Source organism: Sapajus apella, unplaced genomic scaffold (assembly GCF_009761245.1).
Source record: "Sapajus apella isolate SASKATOON/1434 unplaced genomic scaffold, GSC_monkey_1.0 scaffold9, whole genome shotgun sequence".
NCBI classification, from domain to species: domain Eukaryota; kingdom Metazoa; phylum Chordata; class Mammalia; order Primates; family Cebidae; genus Sapajus; species Sapajus apella.
This window is the reverse complement of record NW_022436949.1, coordinates 2,918,359-2,932,987: the sequence shown is the minus strand read 5'-3', so window position 1 is coordinate 2,932,987 and position 14,629 is coordinate 2,918,359. Positions and strand designations below refer to the sequence as shown.

Genomic DNA, 14,629 nt, shown 5'->3' with positions numbered 1-14,629 from the left:
TAATTTATTCTATTGCAATTTAGCATTAAATGTTACTTTTACTTTGAACATATTAGTACTCAAGTATTTTATTTGCAATATTGAGATACTTTATTACCTATGTAAATGGTGAGGTCAAACCTAAGGATGTGACAAACAGTATTGAGTGCAGTGCCCAGAACTGTTCTATAAATACATGAATATTTAAACATAATTTGGTAAAACAATATTTTATAGTCAGGTACCTATCTATTCAGTAGTATGGAATAGTAATTTCAAAAATTATCAAGTGATTTCACTTATTTTAATTGTACCACTATACTAAATTTTAACTATGGCCTTCTCTGAAAGCTTACCTTTAGGCAAGTAATTTTAATCACATTAAAGATACAATCTCATGACTGAAAATGCAGATGTAATGGAAAATGAGGTGCTAGGCTAGACAAAGGCAATCAAACTGCCCATTTTGAAGAATGAAAAATTAAGTAAATGATCTCAGTATCCAGCGCGCGCAGTCTCCGGCCCCAATTTCTACGCTCACCGGAAGACGGAGGTCCTCTTTCCTTGCCTAACGCCGCCATGGCTCATGGTCCCAAGAAGCATCTGAAGCGGGTGGCAGCTCCAAAGCATTGGATGCTGGATAAATTGACCGGTGTGTTTGCTCCTCATCCATCCACCAGTCCTCACAAGTTGAGGGAGTGTCTCCCCCTCATCATTTTCCTAAGGAACAGACTTAAGTATGCCCTGACAGGAGATGAAGTAAAGAAGATTTGCATGCAGCGGTTCATTAAGATCGATGGCAAGGTTCGAACTGATATAACCTACCCTGCTGGTTTCATGGATGTCATCAGCATTGACAAGACGGGAGAGAATTTCCGTTTGATCTATGACACCAAGGGTTGCTTTGCTGTACATCGTATTATACCTGAGGAGGCCAAGTACAAATTGTGCAAAGTATGAAAAATCTGTGGGCACAAAAGGAATCCCTCATCTGGTGACTCATGATGCTCACACCATCCGCTACCCTGATCCCCTCATCAAGGTGAATGATACCATTCAGATTGATTTGGAAACTGGCAAGATTACTGATTTCATCAAGTTTGACACTGGTAACCTGTGTATGGTGACTGGGGGTGCTAACCTGGGAAGAATTGGTGTGATTACCAACAGAGAGAGGCACCCTGGATCTTTCGATGTGGTTCATGTGAAAGATGCCAATGGCAACAGCTTTGCCACTCGACATTCCAATATTTTTGTTATTGGCAAGGGCAACAAACCATGGATTTCTCTTCCCCGTGGAAAGGGTATCCGCCTCACCATTGCTGAAGAGAGAGGCGAAAGACTGGCAGCCAAACAGAGCAGTGGGTGAAATGATCCCTGGGTGATATGATAGATCTTTATGCGTAATTAAAAATCATGTGGCATGATTAATTAAAAAAAAATTAAGTAAATAAGAAAAGTACAATAACCACTGAAGTGTGGTGGAGGAGCTGTCAAATACAATGTAAATCACCCCCTCCACCAAGAGCTGTAGGACACAGATAATCAGAGCCAAAAATGGAAATCTCAATCCTAGCTCTACCACTACATAGCTATGAGACTTTGGAATGTTTAGTTTACCTTTCAGGTCTGCTTATCCAACATAAAATTGATGCTCATACAAAGGAATACTCAAGAACCTTCTGTTCATTACATTAATTATCTAAAAATTAGAGATTATGAGAAAGTATATAAGGTTGGTATTGATAGGGACATAAAGATCCTATAGTTGAATTAACACCTGAAGAGAAAAGTAGTTTCTAATAAATCAAGAAAACCACAGGCAACCAAATCAAACTCATATAAACTATCATATCCACCTTTGTATTGCTTTGTTAAAAATACCAATACATGTTTCTTGTTTTGTATGCAATATCTCATAGCTTTCATAATAGTCCCATTTCTATAAATGTTTAAAGAGTAATTGGAGATAAGTGATATCATTTAGCTAGGAAAACAACTTGAAAATCTAGGCTAAATGTAATGTGGGATACTGAAGCATTCTAAGCAGGAATGTAATTAGATTTGGTTATCAACTCTAAGAGGACTGTACTTGAAGACGATCCCAGAATTTCCGTTGGGAGGATTTTTATTCAGAGGGGATAGAGACATATAAAAACCACACACTCTAAATTTAATTGATAGTGAGTGCTTAATTCTTTTTTGTTTGTGTGTTTTGTTTTGGTTTTGAAAAAATCAATAGCATTGCTCAGAAGAATGTGTGAATTCGTTTATTTTAACAGATCTTTAAAGGGCATAAATAGTAAACATAATATATCTAAGAAGGTCAAAGATAGTCAGAATATGTTCAAATTATTAATGTTACTAGGAATATTTTCAAAAAACATTTTCTGCATTTACTTTTTCAAATGAAATAGTCGCTGAAATGAAATAGTCATTGAAATTTCAAACAGGTTGCCAGGCCTTCTATGATTCTTACATCATTCAGATCAATGTGAGCAATTTAAATCTTATTATAGTCATCATTATGAAATATTATATTTTTCAGGATCTCTGACATCCTGAGCTTTATATGTGTTACTAAAATACTGTTTTACATGTTTTATTATTTGATTGTAATAGTTTGATTATGCTGTAATGATGTAGGATAACCCTGGCTACCCTTCAAGTAAAAGATCTTTCCTGATTCAAACCTCTATTAGCCATATAGCATTTCCATATTTATAGTGCATCGGCTTGTACCCTGCATTTCAGTGTTGCTTATTGTAATTTGAAGTAAGCGATATTTGTCTAATGGCTGGCAGTTTTATGTTGTTTCTTGATGCGAAATTTTATTGTTTTTTGGAGAGCATCATTTTGACACACAGGAATCCAGCCTATATTTACTGAAGAAAACAATTTGACTGCAATCTTTACAACATACAACTCATGGTTTCTGTGTTGACAGAAAATCATATTAGATGTAGCTGGCACCTGCTAAAATCTCATTTTTATTTTCCTACCTTGTGTTGTAGCATTAAAGGAGAAAACATTTTTGTCTTACACCTGAATAATGAGAAAATATTTTTTTCTTTCAGATTTACAAAAGCAAACATAGCTAAATAATAGAAATACTCATTATTAATCTAAGTAAATATGATTTTCCATTTAAATGATACATTTTAAATGAAATATACTTCCAAATAAAAGTTGTCTAATACTATTAGTTCTTAAGACATAAGACATACTGTGAATTAAATATTAGGCACAGTGATAAGATACAATATATAGTGGTTATTTCACCATAAATAATTTTAAGTCAATGTGTTTACTGTATGTAAGAGTAGTTATGTTTGTATAAGCCAACAGAAATTTTATGTTGATTATCACAAAGGGAAATAGAAAAGTTAAAATGAAGAAAATGAAGAATAAAAATAGCATGTAAAGTATAAATATCCTGTTGTTTGTTTCTGAAGTGTTTTCAACTTTAGAGATTTTAAAAGACCTGAACAATGCCTCCATTTTTCTTTCCTATGAAGATGTATCCTAGGCAGTATCTGCAGTGTACCATATTATTCTTATTCTCAATTACTAAAGAACATAGAAACCCTAAGAACTTCAAACAGTACTGTACCAGCTTGATTATAAACATGTGAGCACTGAAGTGAGACATCTTACTCTTCACTAGGGAAGAAATTGCCTGAAGAAGATAAACAAGTACTCAACCCACATTAGATGCAGTTTTCCAAATTTTAGTTCTTATCTAGTCTGATACTGCTGGGCCAAAGGAAAGAAGACAAGAATCCTGAATACTTGGGCGTGGTGAGACTCTAAGCCATTGGGAACTGCACATGGTTTAGTGGAATCCAGAGCACAGTTAAGCAGGATATACTTACTCTTAAGTTTGAAAGCTATTTGTAAAATTGAGAGAATTTAAACTCTACCCTCTAGGCAAATTTTAATTAAATAAATATTAATGATTGTATACTCTCTTAGTAAAGATTTTTGAAATTCATAAAATAATTATTTTAACAATGGGTAACACTGAATATGTACTGTATATTAAATGATATCATTGTGTCAATGTTGTAGAGGTTCAGGGTTGTGATATTTGCAGCTGAGCAAATAATAATAGTGATATTATAAGAGATGTGCTTGTTTATGAAGATATCTGTATATGTGTTTGTATTGAGTGAAAAAGCAAATGAGGCCATTAGAAGTTCATTTTTTATTGAACTTATTAGAAATAAAAATTCAAATTTTTATTGAATTTAGAAAACAGAAACTGGACCCCTTCCTGACCACGTTACACAAAAATTAACTCCAGATGGATTAAAGACTTAAACATAAGACCTAACACCATAAAAACCCTAGAAGAAAACAGGAAAAACCATTCAGGATGTAGGCATAGGCAAGGACTTCATGACTAAAACACCAAAAGCATTGATAACAAAAGCAATAATAGACAAATGGGATCTAATTAAAGTCCAGAGCTTCTGTACAGCAAAAGAAAAAATCATTAGAGTGAACCAGCAACCAACAGAATGGGAAACAATTTTTGCAATCTACCCATGTGACAAAGGGTTGATATCCAGAATCTACAAAGAACTAAAACAGATTTACAAGAAAAAAACAACCAAACCCATTCAAAAGTGGGTGAAGGATATGAACAGACACTTTTCAAAAGAAGACGTGTACGAGGCCAACAAACATATGAAAAAATGCTCATCGTCACTGGTCATTAGAGAAATGCAAATCAAAACCACATTGAGATACCATCTCATGCCAGTTAGAATGCCGATCATTAAAAAATCTGGAGACAACAGATGCTGGAGAGAATGTGGAGAAATAGGAACACTTTTACAGTGTTGGTGGGAGCATAAATTAGTACAACCATTGTGGAAGACAGTGTGGCGATTCCTCAAGGATCTAGAAATAGAAATTCCATGTGACCCAGTAATCCCATTACTGGGTATATATCCAAAGGATTATAAATTGTTCTATTGTAAAGACACATGCACACATATGTTCATTGTGGCACTGTTTACAATAGCAAAGACCTGGAACCAACCCAAATGCCCACCAATGATAGACTGGACAAGGATAATGTGGCACATACACACCATGGAATACTATTCAGTCATCAAAAATGATAACAAAGGACATGGATGAATCTGGAAATCATCATTTTCAGCAAACTGACACAGGAACAGAAAATCAAACTCCACATGTTCTCACTGATAGACAGGTGTTGAACAATGACAACACATGGACACAAGGAGGGGCACATCACACACTGGAATCTGCTGGGAAGGGGACTAGGGGAGGAATAATAAGGGAGAAAAGCCAGAAATAGGTGAAGGGGGAATGGAGGCAGCAAACCGCATTGTCATGTATGCACCTATGCAACAGTCCTGCATGATCTGCACATGTACCCCAGAACCTAAAGTACAATTAATATATATGTGTATTAAAATTAAAAAAAATTCAATAAAATTGTGTAAAATAGTAAAGAACTGGGTTAACAAAATAGAGCTTTAGACCAATATTCCACAATGAACAAGTTTACATATTTCCATGTTTAACATTTTACTTCCAGGTCTTTGAGATTCAGAATTGGTACTTATTTATTAAGTTTTATTTTTATTTTAGATATGTAATAATTGCATTTATGAGGAGGTAATATTTTGATAGAGGCATAAAATGTGTAATGATCAAATCATGGAACTTAGGTACCATCACCTCAAGCACTTATCATTTCTTTGTGTTTAGAAATATTCCAATCCCACTCAATTATTTTAAAACATACAATAAATTGTTGTTAACTGAAGTCACCCTATTGTGCTACTGAATACTAGATTGTATTCATTCTGTCTAAGTGTGTTATTTCTATATGTTAACCAACCCCACATTAAACCCTCATCCCCTCTACCTTTCACAGCCTCTGATAATTATCACTCTATTCTCTATCTCCATAGGTTCAACCTTTTTAAAATTCCTTAGCTCCGACATATAAGTGAGAATATGTGAAATGTATATTTATGTGCCTGGCTTATTTCACATAACATAACTCTATGTTTTTTATAGCTGAATAATATTTACTATGTATATTTACCACATTTCTTTATCCATTCATCTGTTGATGGACATTCAGGTTGATTTCATATCTTGACTATTGTGAATACTGGTACAATAAACATGGAACTACAGATATCCCTTCTTTCTTTTTCCTTCTTCTCTTTCTCCTCCTCCTTTTTCTTCCACTTCTTCTCCTTCTTCCTTATCCTCCTTCCCTCCTCCTTCTCCTCTTTCTCCTCCGCCTCCTCCTTCTTCCTCCTCCTCTTCCTCTTCTTCTTCTTCTTCTTCTTCTTTCTTCTTTCTTCTTTCTTCTTTCTTCTTTCTTCCTCTTCCTCTTCTTCTTTGTCTCTTTCTTTCTATATATAGCCAGAGGTGGTATTACTGGGTCATATAGTTTTTCTATTCTCAGTTTTTTGAGGAAATTCTATACAGGTCTCCATAGTGATTGCACTAATTTACATTCCCTCCAACAGTGTTCAGGTGTTCCCCCTGTGTTCACATGCTCAGCAGTATTTGTTATAGCCTGTCAGATAAAAGCCATTTTAGCTGGGGTGAGGTGACATCTTGTTGTAGCTTTGATTTGCATGTCCCTGATGATTAATGACATTGAACATTTTTTCATATACTTATTGGTCATTTGTTGGTTCTTTTCAAAAATGTCTATTCAGTTTAAAATAATTGATTATAAGATGTTATTTGCAAGCTTTTACAAATTAAAAACCTAACAAAATACACACAAAAAGTAAATATTTAATTTTTTTGCTTTTTACTTTAAAAGTGACCAGAGAAATTCACTTTTAAACAAAGGGAGACAAGAAGAAAGGAAGAGAGGATCAACAAAACTATCAGAAAACAAATAACAAAATAGTAGTAGTAAGTCCTTACCGTCCTTACCTTTCAATAATAAGGTTGAATGTAAATGGGCCAAATTCTCCAAAAAAGACTTAAAGAGTTTAATGAACTAAAAACCAGACCCAACTGTGTGCTCCCTACAAGAAATTCACTTCGCCTATAAAGACACACATCATCTAAAAATAGGGGGATGGAAAAAGTTATTCCATGCAACTGGAAATCAAAAAAGAGCAGCAATAGCTATGGTTATATCAGATAAAATAGATGTCAAGACAGAAGCTGTAAAGAGATAAAGAAGGATATTATGCAATGATAAAAGATTCAATTCAGCCACAAGATATAACAATTATATGTATGACATTTTTTATGTTAATATTTATCTGAAAGTTAAATTATATGTATTCATTGAAGACATTATAAAGATTAACTTCATTAAATCATCCCTTACAAAAAGCACACTGAGAATTTCAAATGACCTATGAATCAACAATGTTGTTACTAATAGATCTTCAGAGTATGCCAACATCTCTGCAGCAACATCTGGAATCTCGCCAGTAGGGTCTTGTCTATCCCCCAACACTACCCATTAAAATTAGCAACATTTTAAAAATTTACAAGAAATTTCCTCTATAATAGCTATCTGGAAGCTTCAGAGCGGCTGCTAACTACATCACCCTTTGTAAGTGAATCTGCTGGATGAGACTTCTTATACATTTATCAACTAGTAATAATCGCTCAACTAATAATAATTATTCCCTACATTTGAGAAAAGACAGTGATCTGCTCTGAAGGTTAACTTTAAAGGGTAGAGTAGAGGTTTATGAGATAGTTGTGTATCAGTCCTTGAATCAATAAAGATATTATAAAGCAAATATATATATATATATTATATATCTATCTATATCAATATATTATATATATCAATATCATATATATCAATAAAGATATATAATATCTTTATGATTAAGTTTTATGATATCTTTATTGATATTATATATGTATATATAATATATATAGTCAATTTTTCACATTTGAAGAATCAATATGAAACACACAACCAACAAAGACAGATCAGAAGAACATAAACCAATATACAGACCATAGAAATACATACCAGCAGAAAACAGGGCCAAGTCTGAATCAACTAAAGAAATAAGCAGAGGTAAGCTGAATCAAAATAGAGCTGAAAGCTAGAAGTTTTTTGGGCATATTTAGAATTTTGACTGTAGCCTGAGCAAAAATGATTTTCCCCTATTCTGACTTTGCAACTGACTGAGACAATTTTCTGTGCTTTCTTGCTTTCCTGAGTATCTTTGCAACAACACACCTATCACCTGAGAAAATCTGATTGTCTCTATTTCTTTCAAACTTAGAGCCAAATAACACACATTCACTATAAAAGCTGCTTGAAGAAAGCAGTCTGTGCTGAATAAAATATTCAGCTTGTCCAAGCTGATCAGTTCAGTAACAGAAAAAGGCATACACATTGATGTTTTTTAAAATACAACAATGCTAAACATTGGAAAGAAAGGTGAAACACTGGCTTAGGAAATAATATGATATGTTACAGTATATATCACAGAAATATGAAGAATTTTTTAAGTTTATTATTCCTGTATAATATTTTCTGTGGCTAGAATTTGGGAAGTTCAAAGTGGTTTCCATAGGCGGTTTCACTGAATACAGTACATCTGAAAAATAAACATAAACTGACTTTCAAACCATTGAGATTATTTTATATTAGTACATTTTCAATGAAGTTACAGTATAGAGTACAGGTATCTATTATTTGTAAATATGGTTCTCTTTCCTATAAAATAAAGCATTACAATATATCTAGTCCAGAATCCGAATGTGTAGATTTGAGGCCAAACTCATCTTGAATGGATAGCTATTTTTAGTTATTTAAAATACCAGTCATCTAGTAATACTAGAAATGCCAGAAAAAAAAATAAATGCTTAGTTCTGATTGAGATTTCTGTCAGTGTTTCCAACCATTAGTGACATGATTATAACATTTAATTTCTTCTTGAATATGGCTAGTCCAGTAATTATAATGTAATTGGAAGATTTTATGAAGACAATGATAATATGTGTGAATCACTTTTAGGAATATCTTGCTTTTTGTTTTCTTTTAAAATCCTACAGCATTTTTAGAATTACAAATAATGGCTAATAAACACAGATGTAAGAATAACTTTTTTTCTTTCTTTTAAGGTGTGTGTGTGTGTGTGTGCATGCACATATGTTTGCATGCTGCTATTTTTAAGGTCATATTTGACATTTCTAATAGCTAACAGAGGATGAAGTCTCCCCAAACTTTTTTTTTTCCTGGGGGGCCACCATCTTCCTTTTTTTTCTTTTTTTTTTTTTTTTTTGAGATGGAGTCTCACTCTGTTGCCTGGGCTGGAGTACAGTGGTGTGATCTTGGTTCACTGCAACTTCTGCCTCCCGGGTTCAAGCCATTCTCCTGCCTCAGCCTCCCAAGTAGCTGAAACTACATTGCATGTCAGCACACCCAGCTAATTGTTTGTATTTTTCGTGGCGATGGGGTTTCACCTTGTTAACCAGGATGATCTGGATCTCCTGACCTCACAATCTGCCCACCTTGGCCTCCCAAAATGTTGAAATTAAAGGTATGGCCACCACACCCAGCCCACCCTCTTCTGATTTTAAGTTCATGTGCTTTAGGTGAAACTTTACTTCTCGATCTTGGATTGAATGCATGGAGGGTATTAATTGTCTTGCCAGATAATAAGAAACATGTCTGGATAATAATAATAATTAATATTATTATACACATTTTATTATACTTTAAGCAGATTTTTGAGCAGGCATTAAACTTTTATTTTCGTTTTTTACTTTTAACTTTTGTGAGTAGATAGTTGGTATATATATTTACAGGGTACATGAGTTGTTTTGAGAGAATGGACACCCCATTCTTCATGGTTTGCTCATTTCACATGGGCTTTAAACTTGAAAGACGTTATCCCTGTATATAATTAAGCTTCTCAGATATATTTTTTCCTTTGAAAATATCTAAAACGGTTCTATTTACGTTTTATTATAGCAATGAGTTTTCATGTGAAAGCTGAGATGGCATTTCAGTAATTAGTTTATTTTACATCACCAAACAGTTGTATGTAGACCCAGAAAAATTTCACCTCTCATTATCTGAAGCTAATTTTACTGAGGACAAATAAATTATTCTATTCATAGAAGCATAAACATTAAAACATACCTTTCCTTATAATGCTGAGAACCATCACAAAGAGGATAAGGGTTTTCTTGCTTTATAATGAGAGGTTGATGCAGTATATAATACAAACACTTTCTCTGTTTTTTCAACTACTCCTTAAGCTTTCTGAATAAAAGTAATCGTTCTTATATTATTTTTATTATATATCATAATAAAAATATATTTTATTATATATATTATATTTTAATTATATATTATAATCTTATAACCTCCCTTATATTCCTTACATCCAGCTTAAGTTGTATATTCAATGAGTATTTGTGGCATGAATGAATGTTTTCCACGTAAGGAAAGCCATTCTACCTTAGACCAAGATGGCTTATATATTAGTAAATATCCTTTAAAATCTGAAGAAACCGAGGGAAAATAAATGTAAAGCTGTTGCAACTTCAGTTTTTCAAGAGAGCTTTGACATGCCTCGTATGATGTCTTTCAGGGAAAAAAAATAAATGCAATACTCTCTTGCTTTCATAGGTCTTGCTAAACATGCTCTAGCATCCTGAGAGCAGGGTCCATCATAAATATTTAATTCATAACTTCATTACCCTTCCATCCACTAGTCTCAGCACACTACTCAGCAAAGTGGAGGCTCCGTTTAATTTTTATTAATATTATTGTCCAAGATACGTTTGAGAAGAGGCTAGTCATCTCTTTAGATATGAGCAGAGTTAGTCATTTACACAAACGATGGAATTAGACTTTATAATTGCTAGGTTAAAATACATATTATAGAACAATCACTAGAGTTGCTTAGTCAGGTTAGGATTTTTTTTTTTCCAGACAAAATATGAAGCCCAGAGTAGGCAGTGTAGGACCAGTACAATAGTTTCATTATGAGGAAGAGTTGCAGGATTCCTCTTCCTTGTCACTTTGTCATCGTCAGCCTATGGCTTTTACCTTTACACTAATACTATGGCTTTTGTACCACAGACATCACAGGTATGTCCCCAGCAAACACAATAAAGAAAGAATTAGCCCCCCAAAAGGAATCTCTCTTAAGAGCTTTAACTTTTACTTAGGAAACAATAAATTTCCTTAAATCTTTATCCAGTATGTTTCTGTATATGTAACTGTTCAGAACAGAAATAAGCCACCCCTAACTAAACATTAGCCTTACACATGAAATCTTTACCTGGGCTCACTATGAACAAAATAGGGTTGTCTCAGCCTATTGAGGGACCTGAGGGCCTTCTTATTGGTCATAACATGGAGAAGAACATCACGTGGTGAGAGGGCAAGAAAATGTCAACTCAGGTCTCTTTTCCTCTTTTTTTAAAATTTTTTTAATTGATAATAAATATTCATATTTATTTATGGGTATATAGTAATGTTTTGTTAAATATAATGTAAAGAGATCAGATCACAATAACTTTGTATCCTTTAACAAATCTCTCCCTATCCCTTTCTTTCCCCTACCCTTTCCAGCCTTTATCATTCTCTGTTTTACTTTTTACTTCTTTTTATATTTTGTTTATTTATTTATTTGAGATGGAGTCTTGCTCTGTCACCCAGGCTGGAGTGCAATCGTGTGATTTTGGCTTACTGCAACCTCCACCTCCCAGGTTCAAACGATTCTCCCTGCCTCAGCATTCCCAAGTATCTGGGATTACAGGGACCCACCACCACTCCTGGCTACTTTTTGCATTTTTAGAAGAGACAAGGTTTCTCCATGTTGACCACGCTGGTCTCAAACTCCTCACCTCAGGTGGTCCACCCGCCATGGCCTCCCAAAATGCTAGGATTACAGGCATGAGCCACCATGTCCGACCTCTGCTTTTTACTTCTATGAGACTAGCTTTTTTTTTTAGGTTTCACATATTATTGTTTAACTTTCTGTTTCTGGCTTATTTCATTTTACATCATATCCTCCAGTTCCATCTATGTTGCCACCAATGACATGATTTCATTATTTTTTATGGCTAAATTGTATCACATTATGTCTCTATATCACATTTTCTTTATCCATTCCTTTGTTGTTAGGATACCTAGCTTCATTCTATGTCTTATTTATTATGAATAGTGCTGCCATAAACATGGGGGTGCAGATGTCTCTTCGGTATAATGATTTTCTTTCCTTTGTATAAATTCCCAGTAGTGAGATTGGTGAATCATATGGTGGCTCAAACTAAATGATCCAATTAAAAAGTGGGCAAATAATCTGAATAGATATTTCTCAAAAGACGACATAAAAATGGACAACAAATATATGAAAAAAATGTTCAACATCACTAATCATCAGGAAAGTGCAAATCAAAACTATAATGAGATATTATCTCACCCAGTTAGGAGACAATTATCAAAAAGACAAAAAATAATAAATGTTGGCAAAATGTGGAGAAAATGGAACTCTTATACACTGTTTGTGAAAATTTAAACTAGTTCATCCATCATAAAGAACAATATTGAGGTGCCTCAAAAAACTGCAAATAAAACTACCATATAGCTTTCCTTTTCTTATATAGCCTCCAGTCCTATCATGGTGGTCCCACCCTGATGTCCTTATTTAATCCTAATTACCTTCCAAAGGCCCCATCTCTTAGTGGCATTATAATGGAGATTAAGTTTCAACATGAGTTTTGGAGAGGACATTCAAATCATGGCAAGGGTACATGTGAAAATAATGCTAAAGGACCATATTAGTGAGTAAATGATGACAAATATTATAATTTTACCCCAAAGTTGCTATACACACAGAGCACTAAATTGTTATAATATTCTCACTCAAAACTTTGGTCCAGGTAATAGCCCCTAAAGTAAATAGGTCCAGATGAAACAGCTGGAATTTTAGAAGCAAGTTTTTAAACATTGCTTCTGGAGATCAGAAATGTCTACTTCAATAGCGTTTGTAGTGTGGAAATAACAAAAGCATGAAAGCCAAAGATACGGACCAGGAATAAATCAGAGTTGGTCGGCAATAAGTGCAATGGTCAAAGCAGTCAGGGGAGAATGTGGTGTGAAGGTAAGATGGAATGGGAAAATATGAGGCAGCCAATGTGTACAATAATATAATTCATTTAAAACAGCATTGGAACATATATATGAACAAATTGCCTAATCTTTTTTAAGTTCCAAATTTTTTGGTTTTTATTCTTATTTGTGTATATATTTTCATGTGTAGTATACTAACTTTAATTTGCTGATTATTCATTAAGATAGTATACATAATTTTGTTTTTGAGAACTGAGATCATATGGTAAAATCTTGAGACAATTAGAAAGTCATAGCATAGACAAATTACTGCAGAGAGTACAACTCTAGTAAGTTGGCACTTTCGTTTCATAAGCTTGCATTTGACACAAATTCTGGGAAAACCAGGGAACATAGTAAAACATTTAATCTATATCTAGTCTTTTCTTTTAATATTCAAGTAAGTGTAATATTCAATAGCACCATAAAGTAGTCAAATTTAATGACTCAAATGGATTGTAATTTGGTAACAACCCTCCAAACAAAATTGTTCATTTATTCTTAAAGCATCCTGTTCTTTATTTTTTGCCTATCCTGTCTTCTCTATTTCATGGAAAGTTTCCCTCTCCATCCACTGAAATCTCTGTTTTGCATATGATAAGTAATATATACCTATTCAAACTACTATTTTTGACACTACCAAGAAAAATCCTACTTGGTTAAATAACTTTTTACTGTTATACAGAATTGAATATAAACAACTATCTGACTACATCTTATCTAAAACACTAAAGACATTGCTTATGCTTTAAACCAATGGTGGCAAAAAGAAAAAAAAACAGGTAAAAGTAAATTTCAAACATATGAAATTTATGGCACCAAAGTATTGGGATTTCTGGCTGAAAATCCACCACTGATCATCTAAATGTGTTGTGGCCACATCTTTGAGTTAAAGATTCAAAAAAGAAAACTTACATTATTTTTGCTGTTTGGGTCTAATTCTGTCATCATAAGTAACCTTATCTTGCAATGCCAATGAAATTTATTTATTTTTTCTTCCCCACCCCTTACCTTTAGGAATTCTAACTTATCTAAACTGTGATAACTGGTATGAGTAAAGTCATATGATTTTAAGTGTGGAAGGTAACCCACCAGGTCTCAACTAGCTGGGAGTCCTGTTATGTACTCAGCAAATGAATGATTATGTTTTTCAAGATTTGTTGGAAACTTAGGATGAAAGCTGGTGATAAAATAAGATGTGGATTTTTGATAATCGTGCATCACTGAGTTAACACACTTAGTAGTAGCAGGACAAAATATGCAATTATCACTCTTAATAAAACCAATATATTCAGAAAAAAACTAGTCTATTTAGAAAGTCAAATATCCATGAGGTCAATAGCCACCCTGAATATGGTAGATTTGACACTCAAAGGTCATGTGTTTCTCTCAACCTCAGGGTACTAGTCACCCGATATCCCAATGAGAGATAAATTCAAGAAATGAGGGATTATTTCTTCAGAATTTTGGATATGTTCAGAATGATGGATAAGTTCAAGAAATGCCATCTTATGT

At 33.7% G+C, this 14,629-nt stretch overlaps 1 pseudogene across 1 annotated transcript; it reads left to right on the top strand.

Annotated features, from left to right (window-relative positions):
- The first annotated feature begins 543 nt into the window (after positions 1-543).
- LOC116551252 lies at positions 544-1,411 on the top strand (annotated as a pseudogene). Its single transcript, XR_004268801.1, has one exon. The product of XR_004268801.1 is annotated as a 40S ribosomal protein S4, X isoform-like (transcript).
- The last annotated feature ends 13,218 nt before the right edge of the window (positions 1,412-14,629 follow it).